Here is a 20,547-nt window from a genome sequence, read left to right as displayed (position 1 = left end):
AAAGGCAGAGGCTTAACCCACTAAGCCACCCAGGCGCCCTCAAATATCTCCCATTTTTATTTATTTATTTATTATTTTTTTAAAAAGATTTTTATTTATTTGTCAGAGAGAGAGAGGGAAAGAGAGCGAGCACAGGCAGACAGAATGGCAGGCAGAGGCAGAGGGAGAAGCAGGCTCCCTGCTGAGCAAGGAGCCCGATGTGGGACTCGATCCCAGGACGCTGGGATCATGACCTGAGCCGAAGGCAGCTGCTTAACCAACTGAGCCACCCAGGTGTCCCATATCTCCCATTTTTAGACAGAAGTCATTAGGAAGAGAAAGTTAGGCATTTTTTCTTCTCCTCTTTCTTCTTCCTCCTCCTCCTCTTCTTCTTCTTCTTCCTTTTTTTGGTTGTCAAGTGATCCTTTATTGAAATATTTTCCTTCGTAGTTGTTAACTTGCTGGGCATTCCACCACACCACTATTGATGTCACCTATGATGTCATGGGGTGGCCGCTGTCAACATTGCAGCCCACAGACTGGGCAGTCCCCAGGATCGCTTTACTGGTCCCAGAGAATTCTCTGCTAAAGATCGGTGTCACATCTGTTAAGCAATGTTGACAGTCCCATCAGAAGTGGTGTTTCCACTGTGCTTAATGCTTTCTGGTTCTTTCTGTTTCTTGGAGGTTCCTTGAGGGCTTGGTAATCAAGGCAAAGGCATAAGGTACCATGTCAATCTGGTCCTGTCTGTTCCAACTGGTCAGCTTCACTGACATCCTCAGACCCTTCAAATTACAGGTTGCCTTGCCCAGGTCATCACCAGCCTTTTGAGACAGACCCAGAGTGGTGATCCTTGGGGCCAGGGCAGACGTGGCACTGACTACCCCACCAGGGTTCCTCAGGTACACGACTCTGATCTTGTCAGGGTCAAACAAAAGTAGGCAGCATGGTGGAGGCTGCTGGTGTCAAATGCACCTGGATTTGGGATGACCGAAGACAGCTGCTACCTTTGCCTCCTCTGAGCTGAAAGCCAAAAGCGAGAAAGTTAGGTCATTTTATGCAAGACATTTATTTCCCTGAAAAATGATTACTAGCAAGACCAAAGAATGTGCTAATTCCAAATGCTCAGTAGGACATCAGGCTTCACTAGGTCATATTATCTTCCCGGAAGCCAGAACTAGAGCTCTCAGGGTTTTCTCACAGTTTACAAGGGGGAAGCAATGATTCACTTAGCACCTTGTTCATGTGCTTCATAAATGAATAATGGTCTGTTTTTCTGTGGGCTTCAGTCAGGGTCTTCAGCTCTCACTCTACTGCAGACTTCTGTTGATCTCTCTTCCTCTTTCTCTCAGTCTCCCTCCCTCTCTTTTCCTTTTTCTTCTGCTTATACACAAACAATATAGGCTAGCTAGTTTAACTAGAATCTGTCACTGATCACTGATTTTTGTCTAGTTCTGGTGATTGTTTAGCTAGTACAAACCGACAGTACATTTGGTGACCCAGATTGATCCCCTGACTGATGCTGGTTCCATAGGCAGTGTATTCAAGACTTATTAGAGATTTTCTAACCTTTAAACCCCTGAGTATGTAGGCCAGATTACAGGAGTGTTACATCTTTGCTCTTAAGAACATTTACTTTATAAGCAACGAGAAATAAATTGTCTGAGTCTGTACATGTTTTTCTCTTGTTACATAGGAAAATGCAGTCAGAATTAGTTTAATTATTACAATTTTAGATATGATGTGAAAGATTGGAACATGTTTACATTGCATCAATAAACCATTATACAATGTAGTTATAGAAAAACATTAAAAATATGAATAAGAAAATTAACATTTATTTTACATTTCCAATGTACCATAGGGAGCACTTTACATATATTCTCCCAATTATTTGGGAGAGAAATCAAGAAATGAGTCCATGTCATACACATGTAGCTAGGAAGAGAAGTGTGGGTGTTCAAACCAGTCAGATTGATTCCATACTTAGGGGAAATAGAATGTGTATGCATCATGTGAACTAAGATCTTAATTTCTTAATGCTAATATGAAATTGATTCACTAAGCAAAGCAAGTACTAAATGTCACAACAGATGGAATGCTAGTTTGTTGTCTTCTTCTGCCCTTTGGATGTTTCAAGCTGCTGCTTCTGGCTTCAGAATTTCAGTTAGGAAAGTCAAAGTTAGACAAGTAAGTCAGAACGAATACAACCACAAGGGGCAAACCTTTCAGAAGGACAAATTTGGGATATATTTCAGTAAGGAAATGAAAAGGGAGTATTGCTTATCTCTAAATTACTTTTTAAAGAATAAGAGTTGTATGGAGGAAAAATATTTGTTCACTCCATCTCTTATGCAGCATTTTTGTAATATATGTTGTTTTATCTACATGTAGCGTACATTAATATTGCTTTCATCTGTAGAATCCAGATACCTAGCTATCATTTCTTCGGGCTTTTTTCTGCTTATTTTCATATTTAATCACACATGGTAAAAAAAAGTTTGTGGCCAATGAAATGCCTATTTCAAGACCTGTGGCCAAGTGGAAGGGACTTCCCATTTGCTCCTCACTTCCAGAAGACATATGGAGTCAAGAGAAAGGGACACATGAGCTACCAGCCTGCCTCTTAGGTTTCATCCCACCCAATTATTGTCATAAATTCTAGTAGACACTATCCAAGGAGGTGTCTGTGCAACGTCCCTTTGATTCCTTGCCATTTCCAGGTTTTGCAATAACTTATGGCAGCTTAGTGAGCTAACGGCTTTGTTTGATTAAATCCTAGGCTTCTTCCCGTCTTTCTTTGGTCCACGTTATGACAGTGACACCAGCCTGAAGGACCCAGCCTGGCAAGGTAAATTCCCAATGATTTATGCAACGTCACTTTCTTGATGATTAACCTGAATAAATCATGGTGGTATTTTCAGCCGCGATCTAGCTGCCCTTTATATTCTTATCAATTTTCAGGGCGAGAAGAAATTAGCCCAGTCCTCCCATTGATCTTGTGAGGAAAATTGTACCCCACAGCAAGGGTTCTACTGATAAACAATGAACACTACAAATCACTTATCAGTTTACTTTTAATCAATAAAACTTCTCCTGATACACTATTCTAGCAATTGGTCTAAATCGCTGTAACTGTTGTTTTCAAAACCTTTTAATCTAATTGGAAAATCTTCCTTTGTACTAGTAATAAACACTCACTAAACTGTCTGCACCTAATTGAGCTAGAGTAATTTATGGGTGCTCCCTACTGTTTTGTCCCTTCTTTAATCAGACAGACCATTTTATGTCTTTAACTAATGAAATCTAAAAATCCACCCAGAAGATCTGATCAAATATCACTAGTGAATACATCTTCATTAACACTGGCAGGTTTCAAACCTGCTATCCATCTTGATTTAATTATTGTCTCCCAACTGTACTGTTGTCAGATGGCAAACACCTTTTCCCCATTTCTTTGATAGCACACCTTCATCAGCTGGTCTACAAAAGACTTACAGGGGTAATGCATAGCCCCCTGACAAGTCTATGCTAGCATTAAGGATGGAAGCAGAGTCATCTCCAGTATAACCAGTTCTACATCTCCGGGGTGATGGGCATTGCTTCTGTTTCCATTTCTCCTGCAGCTTTTTCTACTTCTTATCTTTGTCAGTAAAAAAACACACTTCTATCAATTCACTCAAGGTGTTCAAGCAATGATTAATTTATGCTACCCGAGGTCAGAAAAGAACAAAAGATAAACCGAAATACTGTTAAGAATAAACTATTTCCACAATAGCTGATTATTACAGTAGGAAAGTTTTCTTGGGAAACTCAGATCGGAGCAAATGGAATTAGATACTAAGTTTGGAGGAGTGTCACAATCAGCCAATCAGATCCACAGGAAGGTTTCCATTAACTCTATTCCCATTAAACTGACAAGCACTTATTTCCCTAACTGTTCTCAGAAACACTGACTGATCAGTGTATTTTGAAAGTTCCCTTTTGTCCCATCTGGCTCATTTTGAAACATGCCCTCTTAGCATTTATATAACTCCAAAAAGGGATGCCACTTACAAGTGACTTGGGTACCTTAAAATTAATAAAAGGGAAATAGATGCTGACAAGTGGGAGAAAGGAACAATGACAATGACATTAGCCTTGAGAGCTAGTTCAACTGCTGGTTAACAAATGTTTATGTAGTTTTGACCAGATGCCAGGTACTCTTCTAGACCCTTCACATATTTTAATCTTAAAAACAATTCTTTTATTTAAAAAACAACAATAACAACAGCAACAACAACATTTTCCAGCTGAGGGAACTGAGACAGATTAAGCATCTTGCTAGAGCTGCACAGCTAGTGAGTGGTAGAACTGGGATGTATCCAGATAGATAGGCTTTGGAGTTCATGTTTTTTTTTTTTTTTCTCTACATTATGCTGTTGTTTTGCACAACTGAATGTCTGTCTTGAGTATGAGTTTTAGAATCTAGGGCTCCAAACACACTGGCATGCTAAAGGCTCTGAGAAGATTTACAGCGAAGACATTGGATAGCTAGATATAATCTAATATTTGTAGAGCTACTCAAGAGCAGAACATGTTTTCTGAAAGACCCACTAAAATCATGCAGAACCAACGACTCACCACGAATGACCTTTGGAAAAGTCATGTTAAAGTCTTTCTTGCTGTGGGTCCTTCAAAGGACACTGAATAATATGGTAAAATTTTTCTTAATGTATATCTGAAAAAACAAATACAAACTGGTTTTTACATGCTTCCTTCAAGGTTCTTTTTTTGTTGTTGTTTGTTTTGTTTTGTTTTGTTTTGTTTTGTTTAATTGAAGGTTTAGCACTGAAATACAATGTGTTAAAGAGGATCCTGAGGGGAGCTAACCCATATATAACCTTCCTGCGGTCATTACATTACAGGCTCCATTTGCCACAATATCTGTGACTATAATTTATATATTATTGACATTTCAGATTAGTTGATTCCCAAATGAGATTTTGGAAAACACTTATTAACATGACCTTAAATCACTTTTTAAAATGGGATACAGATATTTTATTCCACAATGCAGGAGACTTTATGTCTTTAAGGGAGGTCATTTTTCTTCACTGCTGGGTCAGTTGCTGACTCCCAGAGCCTTGTGTTTTTGAACAGTTTTATGTAATCTTTTCTATTGGGGTCTACAGTTGGTGTGTTAAGTGCCTCAGAACATCTTTACACAAAATTGGTAAAGTTCTTGTCTTTTCTGTTTCTGCTTGGGTATTCTTCAGTAGTTAGGAGTATGAGCTTAGACTGGACAGAATGTGGTGAGAAATCTAGCTCCCACTCTTTAGCTTTGGGACTTTGGCCATGTTACTTTGTTTTGATAAGTCTTTGTTAATCTACAGAAAGAGAGTACTGTAAGACCTGTTTCATATGATAATTTTGAGAACTGACTGCCATAATGCTTTTAAAGCATATTGTAGTGTATAGGCCATCACCCACTAACTGGTGTCTATTTCTAAAGCCATTGCTGAAAACTTTAGTTTCCCTTAGAAATACTGGGGGGCTTGTTAAAACACAGATTTCTGAGCCCCACCCCCAGAGTTTCTGATTCAGTGGATTTGGGGTAAGGCCTCAGAATCTGCATTACTAACAATTTTCCAGGTGTTGCTGATGCTGTTGGTATGAAAACTACACCTTGAGAATCATTGCCATAGAGTAACTAACAAATGTTCTGTAAAAAGAGAAGCTGTTGAAGTGATCGTGTTGTAACGGGTGCATTTATCAGAGGACTTTACAGAGACACTATCAGAGACATTTAAAATAACTCTGCATTAGGGGTGTCTGGCTCAGTTGGTTCAGCGGCCGACTCTTGATTTTGGGTCAGGTTATGATCTCAGGGTCCTGGGATAGAGCCCATGTCAGGCTCTGGGCTCAGTGGGGAGTCTCTCTCACTCTCCCTCTGTCCATCCCTCCCCCCCTCTCTCTCCAATATAAATAAATCTTGGGGCACCTGGGTGGCTCCGTGGGTTATAGCCTCTGCCTTTGGCTCAGGTTATGATCCCAGGGTCCTGGGATTGAGCCCCATATCGGGCTCTCTGCTAAGCTGCAAGACTGCCCCCCCCCCCCCACCTGCCTCTCTGCTTACTTGTGATCTCAAGTCTGTCAAATTAAATAATTAACTAATTAATTAAAATAAATAAATCTTTTTAAAAAGGAGAGAAAACTCTGCACTTATGCAGAGTTATAGTCATAACCTAGAATCTGCCAAGAATAGGATTTGTAAAGGATAACAAACGTCTTTGACTGGTCTGCACTGGTCTTGCACTGGCCTGGGATGGTTTCCTTCTTTCAAATAGTATTGCATTTGAACTGAATGATAAGTAGCAATATTTTGTTTCATTGCTGTTTTGTATCAAATTCTCTTGCTCTGACATAATGATGGTCTGACATATTAGACCCCATTTTAGATTCTCCCAGGTCTGTCTCAATGATGTGGTTAGGATGGTTCTCCCCTAAAGATTATGCAGTGAGAAGTAACACTCATGAGTTACTGGGGACCCCTGAGTATGCAGCCTGGACAAGAATCATTGAAAAGTTCATCTTTTCACCTTAGAACAGATGGAAGCAGCTAGAGTAAATGATAGACAGAAGGGGAACAGACTTCATTACACCTTCTGAGTTAATACTGACCTGGGAAAAATACAATGATATCAAAGTTTGTCCTGATAACTGAGAAAGCCTTCTTAATTAGAGGTAATGTCAAAAAGGTGGCTATTCCCCAAAATTCCTGCTCACCTACCATCTGCTACTGATAAAGGTTGGCAATTAAGAAATGTTAAGAGTAAGTTCTAATTACCTTCCTACCCTTGTATCTTGTTCCCTTGTTGCTCTTTGATAGCCTTAATTGAAGCCCACATGTGAATCACATCTTCTGCTGCATGCTGGCTCCTTCTGCCTGAATACACAGAAATCATCATAAATCCCAACTTGCCCTCTGGTAAGTGTCTGCTGTTAGAAACATAATCTTATACTTCTCAACTTTTCTGGGTATATTCATCTTACTTCACTGTATTGCCCTGAGTGTGGTAACAATAGCAGTTCTCAATGTAATTCCCCAAGAATGGCACTTGTCAATTGATCTAACCCTCCCCTTTGTTAAATTTGATGATGCAACAGAAGTGGCACCCTTTCTCACCAAGTGCTCACCAAGTGTATCGAGATCCAGGTGGTCATATCTTATTGGGGTCACCTCTTCTTTTATAAGTTACAGAAACAAATTTTAGAATCTCTATTTTCAGTAGATAAATTTTATTTTCTGTGCTTTGCATACTGCCAGTAGGGAACAGAAAAAGAAGAACATTATGATTTTGGAAGTAATTTATGGCTGCTGAGTCTCTGGTTATACAGAAATAAGAACATGTTTGTCCTCCTACTACCAGATAAAAACTATGACATTCCAGCACCATGTTGCTATGGTGTTTTTTTGGAAGAGAGATTCACCTCACTGCACTGACCTAGAGAAGTACAAAATATTGTTTCATTGAAGCCATCATAAATATATCTCTACAAGTAGTGCCCAGAATCCACAGAAGATCTCTAAATATCTGAGTTTATGAAATTTATTTATATTTAGCATCTGTTCAATTTTTTTCAGTAATTATTTCAGCAAAAACTGAAGAGCCAGATCCTGATAATTTTTTACTTTATCACACGATTTAAAAATGCAACAGAATACAGGCAGTTATTCTTTGTGGAGCACTTACAGGAGCAAAACCATATGTTGTTCTTGTTTGGGATAATTATAAATCTTTAAATATTTAAATGTACTTGTCTTTCAAACTGGTATCAACTCCAAAACAAACAATTTAATGTGAATAACTCAACACCTAGAATGTCTATGTACCAAACAGTTAATTAAGTCTATGCATGCATCCATACAAACAATTGCAAATGGATTCATGTGTTTGCATGAATAACCAAAGTAGGCTATAAATTAATATATTTTTTTCTTTTAAAATAGTCCATTGGGGGGGCAAGTGGGTGGTTCAGTTGGTTAAGTCTCTGCCTCCAGCTCAGGTCATGATCTCAGGGTCCTGGGATAGAGACTCACAGTGGGCTCCCCCTGCTCGGAGGCAAGTCTGCTTCTCCCTGGTCCTCCATGATCTTTCCTTCTCTCACTCTCTTTCTCAAATAAATTTAAAAAATTATAAAAACTTAAAAAAAATAGGCATTGGGACTTGAAGCCATTGAATTGTGAAGTTAAGACTTCAAAATCATCTTGTCTGGTGATTTTCAACTTTGATTATGCATTATAACAAGCTTTTGAGTTAAAACACATATACCTGTGTCTCAGGTATTTATGAATAAGAATAAGAATTTGACATTCTTACTCACTGTGTTTTCAATAGTAAACTTGCATGTCTATTCTTATATGTTTTATAGATCATTCTGATGGGCATCTGTATTAGTTTCCTAGACCTTCCATAAAAAAAATGCTATAAACTGGGTGGCTTAATACAATTGAAATTTATTCTGTCATAATTCAGGAGTCTTGAAGTCAAAAACCTAGATGTTGGCAGAGCCATGCTCCTTCTGAAAGCTCATAAAGGGAAGAATCCTTCCTTGCCTCTTCCAAGCTTTTACTGATTGTTGGCAATCATCAGCTTGCAGCTGCCTTGGTCCATTCTCAGCCTCTGGTGGCCTCATTGGTCTCTGTGTGTCTGTGTCTCTAGGTCTCTCCTTATAAGATCATCAGTCATTGGATTTAGGTCTACTCTCATCTAGAATGATCTCATCTTAACTTCATTACATCTGCAAAGCCCCTATTTCTAAATACAGTACCATCAGTAGGGACTAGCAATTAGGAATTAAACCTATTTGGGAGATTCCAATCACTAAAACTCCCAAAGTGAAAACTTCATTTAACCTAGGTTTGGTGTGTGACCACTCATGCTGATCAGTCCTTCCTGGTTGTGATACTATTCTTACTTTGTCTGGAACCATCTGACTTATTCATAATTTTCTGTATTCACTATTCCTGATTCATGTGTTTAGAGAGGACTAGACAATGGGCAGATATTAACAACTTCATAAGTTCCCACAGAAGAAAGGACAGTGAAAGGGGTGTGAAGATAACAAGTGCAAAGACTCAGAAGTAAGAAGAGGAACAGACAGAAGGGGAACACACTTCATTACACCTTCTGAGTTAATACTGACCTGGGACGAAAGGGGAACTGTGTCAGGAAACACTGTGCTTCAGGATGAGGAGATTTTGAATGGCAAGGGTGAGAGAGAGGGGTAAAGGGTAGGGTTGAAGAGGGAAACAAGGGCCAGGCCATAAGAGGACCTAGATGTCATGCTGGGGAGCTTCAACTTTCCTTTTCCTTAGGCCAATGGAGAGCTGTTGAAAGGTTTTAAGAAAGGAATTGTGTCCCTGCATGATTGAGTTTTGTTTTAAGAAATATTACCCTAGTGGTAATGTGAGAAGTGAACTTAGGGGGGCAAGAGAGGTGTCTTGGAAAGCATTTAGAAAATTGTTGCCTTAGTGGACTGCAGAATGATGACACCATAATTCAAGGTGCTGGTGCTAGGGTGGAGAGAAAAGGACAGATCCAAGAGATTGAGTAGATAGCATTTACTGGTTAATTAGACACAAGGAGTGACATAGGATAATTATGTTTCAGCCCTTCCTCCCCCATCATTCATCAAAGGACATTTTTGTAACACTGTGTGTTCCTCTCCTATGTTTTATACTCCTTCACCAAAGCACGGGTTTCTCAATCACCTTGTTAAAAGCCTGAAAATGTTCATCCATTTATAATGCTTTGTATTGCCAGATCTTAAGATAGCAAAAATAAAATGTATCTTTGAATGAGCGATCACATCACTTCTCAGCAAAAAATCCTGAACATAAAACTCAAATATACATAAGATAAATGTGAGATGCATTTTTTTATCTATTGTGATCTAACTTTACATGTTTATTTCAGTGGAACCTGGAACTAAAAGAAATCTAAAGAAAGAAGTATTTCAAATCATTTTCTGGTTGATTCTAAATTAACCAGAATTCTCTCTTTATGTCAATATTTGTTATTGAAAAACTTACTAAAATGAAATTGTTAAAACCTTGCTTTACTAACTATATCTTGCCAAACATAATTTTTTGATGTCAAGGTTATTTTTGTACTCCTAAGGAATTGTTATAAGTATCAGTGATTAATTACCCTTCCACCCACTCTGTATTCAGTAATAACTTGATTCATTAAGCATACCAAAGGAAGAGTAAGATCACGTGTTTGTTTGTTTAAGAAATGAACAACAGTATAGAAAGTAACATAGTTTAAAGGGAGGAATTCCAGATTTGACTTTCAGGAATTTAGACAGTGGGTGTGGGACAGAAGGTGGGGATAGGAGATGGTTTCATCTGTAGACATAGAGGGAACACTAGTGCAAAGGGGTCCACCTGGTGTGTTCAAGAAACAGCAAGGAGGTGAGCATGACTAGAAATGAGTAAGCAAAGAGAAGAGGTATACAGAGAAGGTCTGAGAAGTAACCAGCTATGGTTGTTTTAAAACATAATTTCCAAATTCCCTGACATTTCTCTCATCAAGAAGTGGAACCTAGGTCCCCCTTAAACCTAGGCCTAGGGACTGGTTGGCCAATAGCATATAGTTGAAGTCATGTTGCGCCAGTTTCTAACTCCAAACCTTTAGAAATGGACAGCTTCCACCTTTTGTTCCTTGGGATACTTGTTCTTAGAGCACAGCCGTCAGGCTGCAAGAAGAGCGAGCCACTTGGAGAGACTACTTCTAGGTTCCAGCTAACAGATCCCTGACAGCCAGCTTTGGTTGTCATACCTGACTACTGAAAAGGCCTGTTGGATGATTCCAGCCCAGCCACCATCAGACTCCAAGTACATGAGGGAGCCTGAAAGAGAACCACTAGCTGAGCTTAATCATGCCAGATATCATAATAAAAGATAATTTTATATTATATAATAATAATGAGTTATAATATATAACATAATCAGTGTTTCTTCATCTACTAACTTTTGGGATGATCTGGTACAAAGAATTAAGTACATGATCAGAACACCAGGTTCTATATCAAGGAAGGCTTTTTAGGTCATTGTGAGGCTTCCATCCTGCATGGAAGAAACCACCAAAATTGAGCTGGAGGTTATTGTGATTTGCCTTGTATTTTTAAAGGGTCACTGTGTATACTGATTTGATAAAATACTGATGAAGGGTAAGAGGTGGAAGAAAGGAATTTAGACCACTGATGTAGCTTAAATGTGAGCTCACGGTGTTTGAGATCAAGATGGTAGCAGTGAAGGGGGTAAGAACCACCCACAATCAGGACACCTTTAAAGGAAAACTAAACAAGATTTCCTGAAAATATTGCTGTGGGCACAGTCCACTTTCATATACACATTCTCCCAGGAGTCCTTCTTATTTATAAACATTTCCCTCTTAGTACAGAGCATTGTATATACATAATTTTTGCCTTGTTTTGGTCTATTTATTAGCGTATTTGAAGGGAAGGCTGGCGCATAGGGCACTTGCTGTGTCTATACATCCCATTTCATTCTACAGAGCATACTTTACCTGGTCCCTGGTGGCCACTTCTACAGCTCTCTTTAAACTTCCCCAATAAGTAATCCCTCTGCCCTCTTTTAAAGTAAGATAGATGAAGGTTAGAGAAGGAGTGGACTAGATGTTACCTGGAGGCCCCCTAGATATTTTTATCTGATTTCTCTCATGTAGGGGATGACTTAATTAGATGTTCACTCTTCTCACTATTATGGTGTGGAAATTTTTACTTCAGTGAATTACCTTGTCTGACACAAAGACATATATAATTAAGGCCCATGGGAAACCATGACACTTAATAGCACCTTCCGGATTGGCTACACTCATGTCAAAATACAGTATGCCAAGTCAACTATGCATTAAAACAAAGTTTGCTTTCTGTGAATACTTTGTTCAAAAATGATGAGGAGAATGAGTTTAGGATGAGCTTAAAAATGACAAAGGAAATAATGTAAACATAATACAAAATAACAGAGAAATGAAGGATTCTGGGATTCTGGATATGAAAGTGTTTAGGAGAGAAGAGCTGATGGGATTATGAGTTGTCATCAAAAATATAAATAACCTGGTGATTCACAGACCTGTACCCCTGGGGCTAATAATACATTATATGTTAATAAAAAAATTTTAAAATGTTAAAAATATATAAATAACTAAGCCCCGTGAAACCAAACGCTCACAAACTGCCCTCTAACACTGAAGGGTGGGCATGTGTTGCATCAAATCCAAGAGTGGTTTGTTTCATCCAGCCTGTGGGTCTGAACCAGTAATCACACAACTTCTTAAAGCACAATTTTCCCATGAAGAGAACCACCAGTCTATGGGTAATGCTTAATTTCGCTGGATGAGCTCTCATAATTCAACCCATAAGACACCAAACATTAGCCAAATGTAAAGTGCCCTTCCAAACTTGACTCTGAAAGCATCAGTCTTAGAAGATAAAATAATATTTTGACTTTGATTTTGCATTTGAAGATAAGAGTAACCATATCAGGATATCCACAAAATTATAAGTAAAAGGAAAATTTCATGTCTGATTACAATAGCTCCTGGACCATGTACAACACCATTTCAGGGGCAGGTAAGAAATGAAGCATGAAAATATAGTAGTGACACCATGAGAGAGCCACATGAAGAATCTTTTGAAATGATAACCTAATTAGGCCTCTGGGAAGAGAATGCCTTGCCAGATGCTGGTATTCATTCATCATATTCTGAAATATCATTTCTTCATTTTATTATTCAAATGTGTTTATTGAGAATAAGCTTTGTAATATTTATTGTCAATTTAGAAAAAATGTGAAGCACCATATAATGGAAAGAATCATCAGAGTTCTAGCTCTTTCTGTCATTAACATGGTTAATTCATGTCTTGCTTGGTTATAGTTTTCCCAACAGTAAAACTTCAGTTTCAATAGCTCTTCCCACATTCCTTAAGCTCTTGCTTTGTTTGTTTTTCAGGTTGGTTCACCCTAGATTATGATGGGGAAATGCAGGTGTTGGTCCTTGGTTGCTTCTGATTTGCACAGATGCACAGCATATTTGGGACTCTGAACAGTGCTGACCACCTTGTAGAACCCTCCTCTCTCTGGAGTACAACCTGCTGTGTGCAGGAGCCCATGGAGAGATGGAGATCCTCCTCTTCATCATCTAGATCCTTTGAATAATTCCAAGACTATAACAACAAAATAGCAGACCCAAAGGACTGTTTTATGGAAAGACTATGATACATTAAAAAAGAAATTATGGTGGAGGAGGCAAAAGTCAACACAATGCACTAAACAGTAGCTTGTCCGGAGTAAGGACTGCACAGGGAGAGAATACATAAGGTTTTGCACTACACTTCCCTTCTTAGCCTGCCTTCCCATCTCTCAGGTTCTACAGGGAAATGGAGATGGCAGCTAGAAAAGTGGTGGAGTTCCCAAGCCCTTCAACAGGAGTGACGATCTGTCCTGCAGGCCCTATTCCTTGCATAGTAGTGTAAATATTACTGTGAAACAGAAATGTTCATTGCTGGAGTTTTCACTTCTAAATGTTTGTGGTTACAAATGTTTGTGGAAACAAATATGCTCATATCTCCCCAAAGCACTTCATTCATTCATTCAACTGACTGGATGAGGCCCACCCACAATGTTGAGAGTAATTTGCTTACCCAAAGTCTACCAGTTTAAGTGTTAATCACATCTAAGCAATACTTCCGCAGCAATATCTTCACCGATACATCCAGACAACTGGACACCCTAGCCTAGTAAAGTTGATATATGAACTTATCTATCTACCTACCTACCTGCTTACCTATCTGTCTAGGAGTTCACACTATCTTTTTTCATGGGATTTACTAAGTTACTGAGTAAAAGAAAGCTCTCTACAAGTTTCAGCTATGGGTTCAGGAGGTATGAGCAAACTCAGATTTCTATCAAGCATTCTTTTCCGTGAATGCTCCTTGATATAATGTGCTTCTTATTCTAAATACCATTATAAATCATATTTTATTTTAGTTTCATACATTACAGTGGATATGCACCACTGTTCTAGGTTTAAGATGCAACTGTTTGTTTTTTTTTCCTTCAGCTTAGTTAAATAAACAAAGTACTTCTACAAAATAACTTCACACAAACTCATTCTTACGTTATAATATCAAAGGACCCAAGAGAAGGAATCTACCCTTCCCTTTGTGTATGAGGGTATAGGTTTGATTCTTGGTCATTCATTAAATAAAATACAACAAATATTTTGTGAATTTGATAAAAATATCAGTTGAGGAAATAAGATATCTTAATTTTACCCATTGTTTTTGTAATATAATGTCTAATATTTATTACAATAATAACCTGTATACAATGTTTTATGCATAAACATTATTTAGAATTGTGAAAGGAACATAAACTAAATACTTAATATAAGCAAATGGCTAAATGGATTAGAATATGTTTTTGCAGACTTTCAAAATGTTTTACAAGTTTTTTAAAGACATGGAAATTGCTTGTAAATCTATGATTAAAGTTGTATTCTCGGTTTGTAATATCTCAATTATGTAAAAAATGCATGGACCTTCAGAAAGATGTTTACCTAAAAATATATAGTTATTACATATAATGACTATTATCTCTATATGGAAGTAGTATGGATGACTTGACTTTGCTTCTCTATATTACCTTTATTAAGATTAGCTTTTGTGCCACACTTATACACACTTAGAATAATAAAAATAACCAAACCTTGCCTACAAGTAAAAGTAAGTGAAAAGGAAAAAAAAACATATTCTAGATCCATATGGTGAACTTAAGTGGTTTATTTTGTGGCATGTGATCTCTTTTTGGTTCTCACTCTTTTATGATGAAATAAGAAAAACAGGGTGATATGACTCAGCCCTTCCATTGATTATCAAACTTTCACCCACAATGTGGAGACTAATTTGCTTACCCAAAGTCTTTCTTTTGGAGGCCACCCCTCTCTCTTCTTCTTTTTCTTCCATTTTCCAGATTGTTCTATATAATTCTTCTTTACTGGATTCTCTGTCTTTTCTGTCTCATTGGTTTATTATTTCTTTTCTTGTCTTCTTTTGTTGCATCTACTTTCTCTGAGTGATTTCACCCACTCTCAAGGCTTCACCTAGAATCAACATGAAAATAACTCTCAGTGATATAAATTAGAATGTGTTTTTTTTCTCCCGAGTTCCATACTTATATCTCTACCTGTCCTCGACTTTTCCACAGATACCTAAAACACTGCATGTTAAAACTGAGCTAATTCAAGACCTCTCTTATTGCCTCATCTCTAATAACAATGGTTGGTGGCATCACCATCCACCTGCTCCCTGGGAAAGAATCCTTGTATATCTTCAATTTCTCTCCTTTTCTCTCACTGCCCTCAACCTACCCATAATATAGTATTAAGTATCCATCTTTATTCAGCATGATTATTGCAATACCCCCCTAACTTTTCTCCCTGCCTTCATTCCACTCCCATGAAATCCCCTTCCACACTAAAGCCAGAGTTCAGTTTTATTTTTCACAGTAATCACCATTCCTGATAACCCTTTACTTGGCTTCCACCACCCAATAAAGCCCAGGAGTCTTAGGAGGGCATAGGAGAACTTTCTTAATTGAACCTCTCTATTCCTACACAAAATTCTTTGGGTTTAGCTCTTGGTTTAAGTTAAGCTAGATCTTGTCCCATTTTCTATATTTATTTTGCTTTCTCTTTTAATCTGTGCTTCCACTATTTTCTATTCTTCATACATAGCATATTTTGTTCTGTCTACCCAAAGTATTTATTTGTAAATCCTTCTCAGAAATGACCTTATGTAGATTTTTTCTAAAACACCCACCTAGAAGTAACTAGTGCCTTTCATGTATTTCTATATTTATTAATCTTTCTCAGAATGAATTATTTTTTTGCCACATTTGTTTGTGTCACTAAAATGTGAAATGTTTTCCCAATATAATTATAAGATTACTGAAGACAATCTGATTGTGATTTTTCATTTGAATGATCTGTAAAACTTACTGCAAAGATGAGCTACAGGTACTGCTGAGTGAATATTTAATGCATAGATTTTACAACTTAGAAGTCTCCTTGGTGAATCATATGAGTCTGCTTCATAGTTATTCAGTTCACTGGTCTATAATTCCATGAATACCTACAACAACAAATAAAGGTCTTTGGGTTTCATTGTTGGTTTATGGCTTGGGACTGCCCTCTTATTTTCTTGTTATCTGTCTTAAGGGGAATGAGCTTAGGAAGGTTTTTTTCAAAAAGGGAAACAAATATGCATTTTATCTTCTAGGAATTTTGGAACGAGTAATTTTTATTTCAAAATGTATAGTTAGCCTCAAGGAAAATAATTAAGTTGATAGTTAGTGTTGGGGACACTCCTACTCTGCTCTTACACTACCTTGTCCCTTATCTTTATTGTTCTACTTATATCTCCAGAGGACATGCTGCTCCTTGTGAAAACACAACCTTGAAAATTATCTCAGGGTACTATCCTTTCTTGAGGCTCTTATCCTTCATACATCATTACAGGTTGTTTTCACTGCTCTAACAAATTAAGTGATTTTAGATATAGGTGATTAATTGATATGTTACCAATCATAGATACATTTGAATTTTAAAAGAACTCTATGAAGATACATAGTTTTTAATTATCTCTTCTTAAGTGTGAAATTTCAATTTTTTAGGGGCAAGGCTAGCACTAAGGTATCCTAACACAAAGGTAGCTGGCTATTGATGTCCCTGTACGGTATTTATTTTAATAGGTAGTAGGAGTTCGCAATATTTGAGGTTAATTGCACACTCCTCTTCTGTAAGACTACCCTCACTACAGATACCAGCTGCAAGTTTGGGGGCCACCAGAACCACCCTCAATTCAGACCAGCTGGCCATAAATTCAGGGGTTCCATGAAACCCCTCAAATTCAGTAATCTGCAGGAAGGCTCAAAGAACTTACTGGAAGCACCATACTTATAATTAGTTTTATCATAGCAAAAAGATATAAACTAGAGCCAGCCAAATGCGAGGTACCTAGGGTGAAGTTTGGGAGAGTTCCAAATGCAGAGTCTTCAAGAATGTATGACCCTTTCAGAATCAAAATGTGAGGTAGTTTACCCAAACTGTGGTGTCCAAAGTTTTATTGAGGCTTTATGATGTGGGCATAACTGAACAAAACATTGGCCATGTGGTTGTACTCAATCTCCATCCTCCCCACCCTCTTCAGAGGTAAGGTTGATATCACCTAGTTCAAAGTCCAAACACTTTACTCACATGATTGGTCTTTCTGGAATAGCCAGCCCCTGTTCTGAGTCATTCATTAGCATAAACTATCTCAGGGCCCACCAGAAGTCACCTCATTAGCATAAACTATTAAATGTGGTCCAGGGGTCCACACTGGTTAACAAAGATACCCCTATCACTTGGGAAATTCCAAGGGTTAAGAGGTTGTTTCCTAAGAACTGGGAACAAAAGCCAATCAGATCCTTTACTACACAATAGTAAATATACAAATTTAACAACTTTCTTACCAAACTGAAGAAAATTCATTTCCTTAGATTTTGACATGTGCATTTTATGAGAAAAAGGTTGGTGGCCATAGGTTATAAAGCATCTACCCCTTCATTCTCTGTTACAGTTATTAAAATAAGTAAAATACAATACCAGGTGATCAGAGACTATTAATTTTAGATTTCCAGTTGAAACTGAAACCGAAGGGAAAATCTTTCTGTTGCCAACCCCCCCACACAAAAAAAAGGAAAAGGAAAGAAAAAGAAAAAGAAAAAAATCTTAAATTGAACAACACTTTTTGCTGTCTGAATTGAAATCTTAAAAATGGAAGAATAAATTATGTTTAAGAGTCAGTAAAAACTCAAAATCGGTCAAAGACCGAAACAGAAGAGCTAAAACCATAAAGCTCTTAAAAGAAAACAAAGAAGGGGTGCCTGGGTGGCTCAGTCACTGGGCGTCTGCCTTTGGCTCAGGTCATGATCCCGGGGTCCTGGGATGAAGCCCTGGAATTGAGCTCTGCTTTGGGCTCCCTGCTCAGTGGGAAGCCTGCTTCTCCCTCTCCCACTACCCCTGCTTATATTTCATCTCTAGTGGTCTCTCTTTCTCTCTCTCTGTCAAATAAGTAAGTAAAATCTTAAAAAAAAAAAAAAGAAAGAAAAGAAAAGGAAAAAAAGAAAACAAAGAAGAAAATCTTCATGACCTTGAATTTAGCAATGATTCAACTATGATATCAAAAGCACCAGCAACAATAAAAAAATAGATAAATTGGACTTCATAAAAATTAAATTTTTTTGTACATTGAAGGACACTATCAAAAGAGTGAAAAGACAACCTCAAAGAATGGGAGAAGGGGCGCCTGGGTGGCTCAGTGGTTAGGCCGCTGCCTTCGGCTCGGGTCGTGATCTCGGGGTCCTGGGATTGAGCCCCACATCGGGCTCTCTGCTCAGCAGGGAGCCTCTTCCTCCTCTCTCTCCCTGCCTGCCTCTCTGCCTACTTGTGGTCTCTCTCTGTCAAATAAATAAATAAATCTTTAAAAAAAAAAAAAAAAGAATGGGAGAAAATATTTGTAAATTGTATATCTATCAGATGTGAGTTGTTTTTGATATGTAGAAAGAACTCTTAAAACTTGAAAAACAACAGCAATAACAACAAACAAATTATAAGATGAGCAAAGGACTTGAATAGACATTTCTCCAAAGAAGATATACAAATGGTCAGTAAACACATGTAAAGATGCTCAGCATCATTATGGAAATGCAAATCAAAACCACAATGAAATACCACCTCATACCTAGTAGGATAGTTGCTATAAAAAAACACAGGAAACAACAACAAAGACAACAACCAAAAAAAAAAAGAAACAAACAACTATGGCCAAGGAGAAGTTGGAATCCTTGTATACTGTCGGTGGGAATGTGGAACGGTGCATCTGCTATGGAAAAGAGTAAGGCAGGTCCTCAAAAAATGAAAAACAGAATTATCACTCGATTGAGCAATTTCACTTCTGGGTATATACCTGAAAAAACTTGAAGGAGTGTCTCCAAGAGATATTTACATACCCATGTTCATAGGAGAACTATTCACAAAAGCTGAAAAGCAGAAGCAACCCAGTGTCCATTGACATATGATTGTGTGATTGGATGAACAATATGCAGTGTGTCTATACAATGGAATTTTGTTCAGCAATGAAAAGGACTAACTTCTGATGCATGCTACAACATGGATGGACCTTAAAAACATTAGTGTCTCTCTAATAAACCAGACACTAAAGGAAAGCAACTGTAGGATTCCACTTATATAAGGTATCTAGACAAGGTAAATTTTTAAGGACAGATAGTAGAATAGAAATTGCCAGGAGCTGGGAGGAGAGGAGTGATGGGGAGTTATTGCTCAATGGGTACAGAATTTCTGTTTGAGATGATAGAAGAAGACTGGAAATAGTGTTGATGGTTATACAACATTGTGGATGTACTTTAGATAGTGAATTACACACTTACACATGGTTAAAATTTTAAATTCTTTGTTATGTAAACGTTTTCACAAAAAAAAAAAGAGTGAAGTAAACTTTCAGAGTAAAGAGTGAAAAATAGAAGAATATATCATAGTTAGACAGCTAGATAGTAAAAACATAAAGGTTTATGAAGCTTGGTAGCTATAGACAGGCTTTCAAATGAGCTTCTGTACATGGAAGAAAAGAAAGAGATAGAAGAAGTTATATGCTTTTCTGCTTTGAACTTTTGTTTTTATATGTAATCAAGATTGTTTGCCCCATTCCAGGCTCATTAGATTAATTCTAAGTGGAGATCACAAAACCGACACAACTGAAAACTCCTTTGAGACACTATTTCCCCCAACTTCAAGATATTTCTGGCTCTATACAGCTGTTATTAAAATGTAACTTATCTGAAGAACAGTATGGCAGACAGAATAATGGTCCTCCCCCAAGATGACCACTGCTTGATTCACCACTGTGAATATATTATGGTTATATATTAAAAAAGGGAATTTTTGCAGATATGATTAAGATGGCAGTATTTGAGATAAGGCGATAGTCTGGATTACCCAGCTGTGCTCAATTCAACCATACAAACACTTAAACAGAAAGAACTTACTCTGGCATCAGGTGGAGAGGTGCCGCAGAAGACAAAGGAAGCAGATAGATGAGACAAAAAACTTTGAAACAAGAAAACTGCGTGAGGCCCTTTACTGACCTTGAAGATGAGGGACGGTGGCCATGTGGTCACTTCAAGAAGCCGAGAGCAACTCTCTGTGCCAACATCTAGCAAGGAAACAGGGAAACAGGTCCTCAGGAGCACAACCCCCTGGAATTGAAGTCGGCCAATGGATGGTTTCTAAAAGAATCTGGAAATGGATTCTTTCCTAGAACCTCCAGAAAATGCAAAGCCCTGATGATACTTTGTTTTGGCCTTGTGGAACCCAGAGTAAAGAAACCAGCCAAGCCTACTAGATTTCTGCCCTATTGAACTGTGAGGTAGTAAAT

The 20,547-nt window shown here is 37.9% G+C and overlaps 1 pseudogene; it reads right to left on the bottom strand.

The window, feature by feature from the left end:
- Positions 1-432: 432 nt before the first annotated feature.
- Positions 433-20,547, bottom strand: part of LOC132026598 (large ribosomal subunit protein uL11-like) — a 117,051-nt pseudogene continuing 96,936 nt past the window's right edge.

This window comes from Mustela nigripes, chromosome 1 (assembly GCF_022355385.1).
Source record: "Mustela nigripes isolate SB6536 chromosome 1, MUSNIG.SB6536, whole genome shotgun sequence".
Classification (NCBI taxonomy): Eukaryota; Metazoa; Chordata; class Mammalia; order Carnivora; family Mustelidae; genus Mustela; species Mustela nigripes.
The sequence above is the reverse complement of the archived record's forward strand: the minus strand, read 5'-3'. Positions and strand labels throughout refer to the sequence as shown.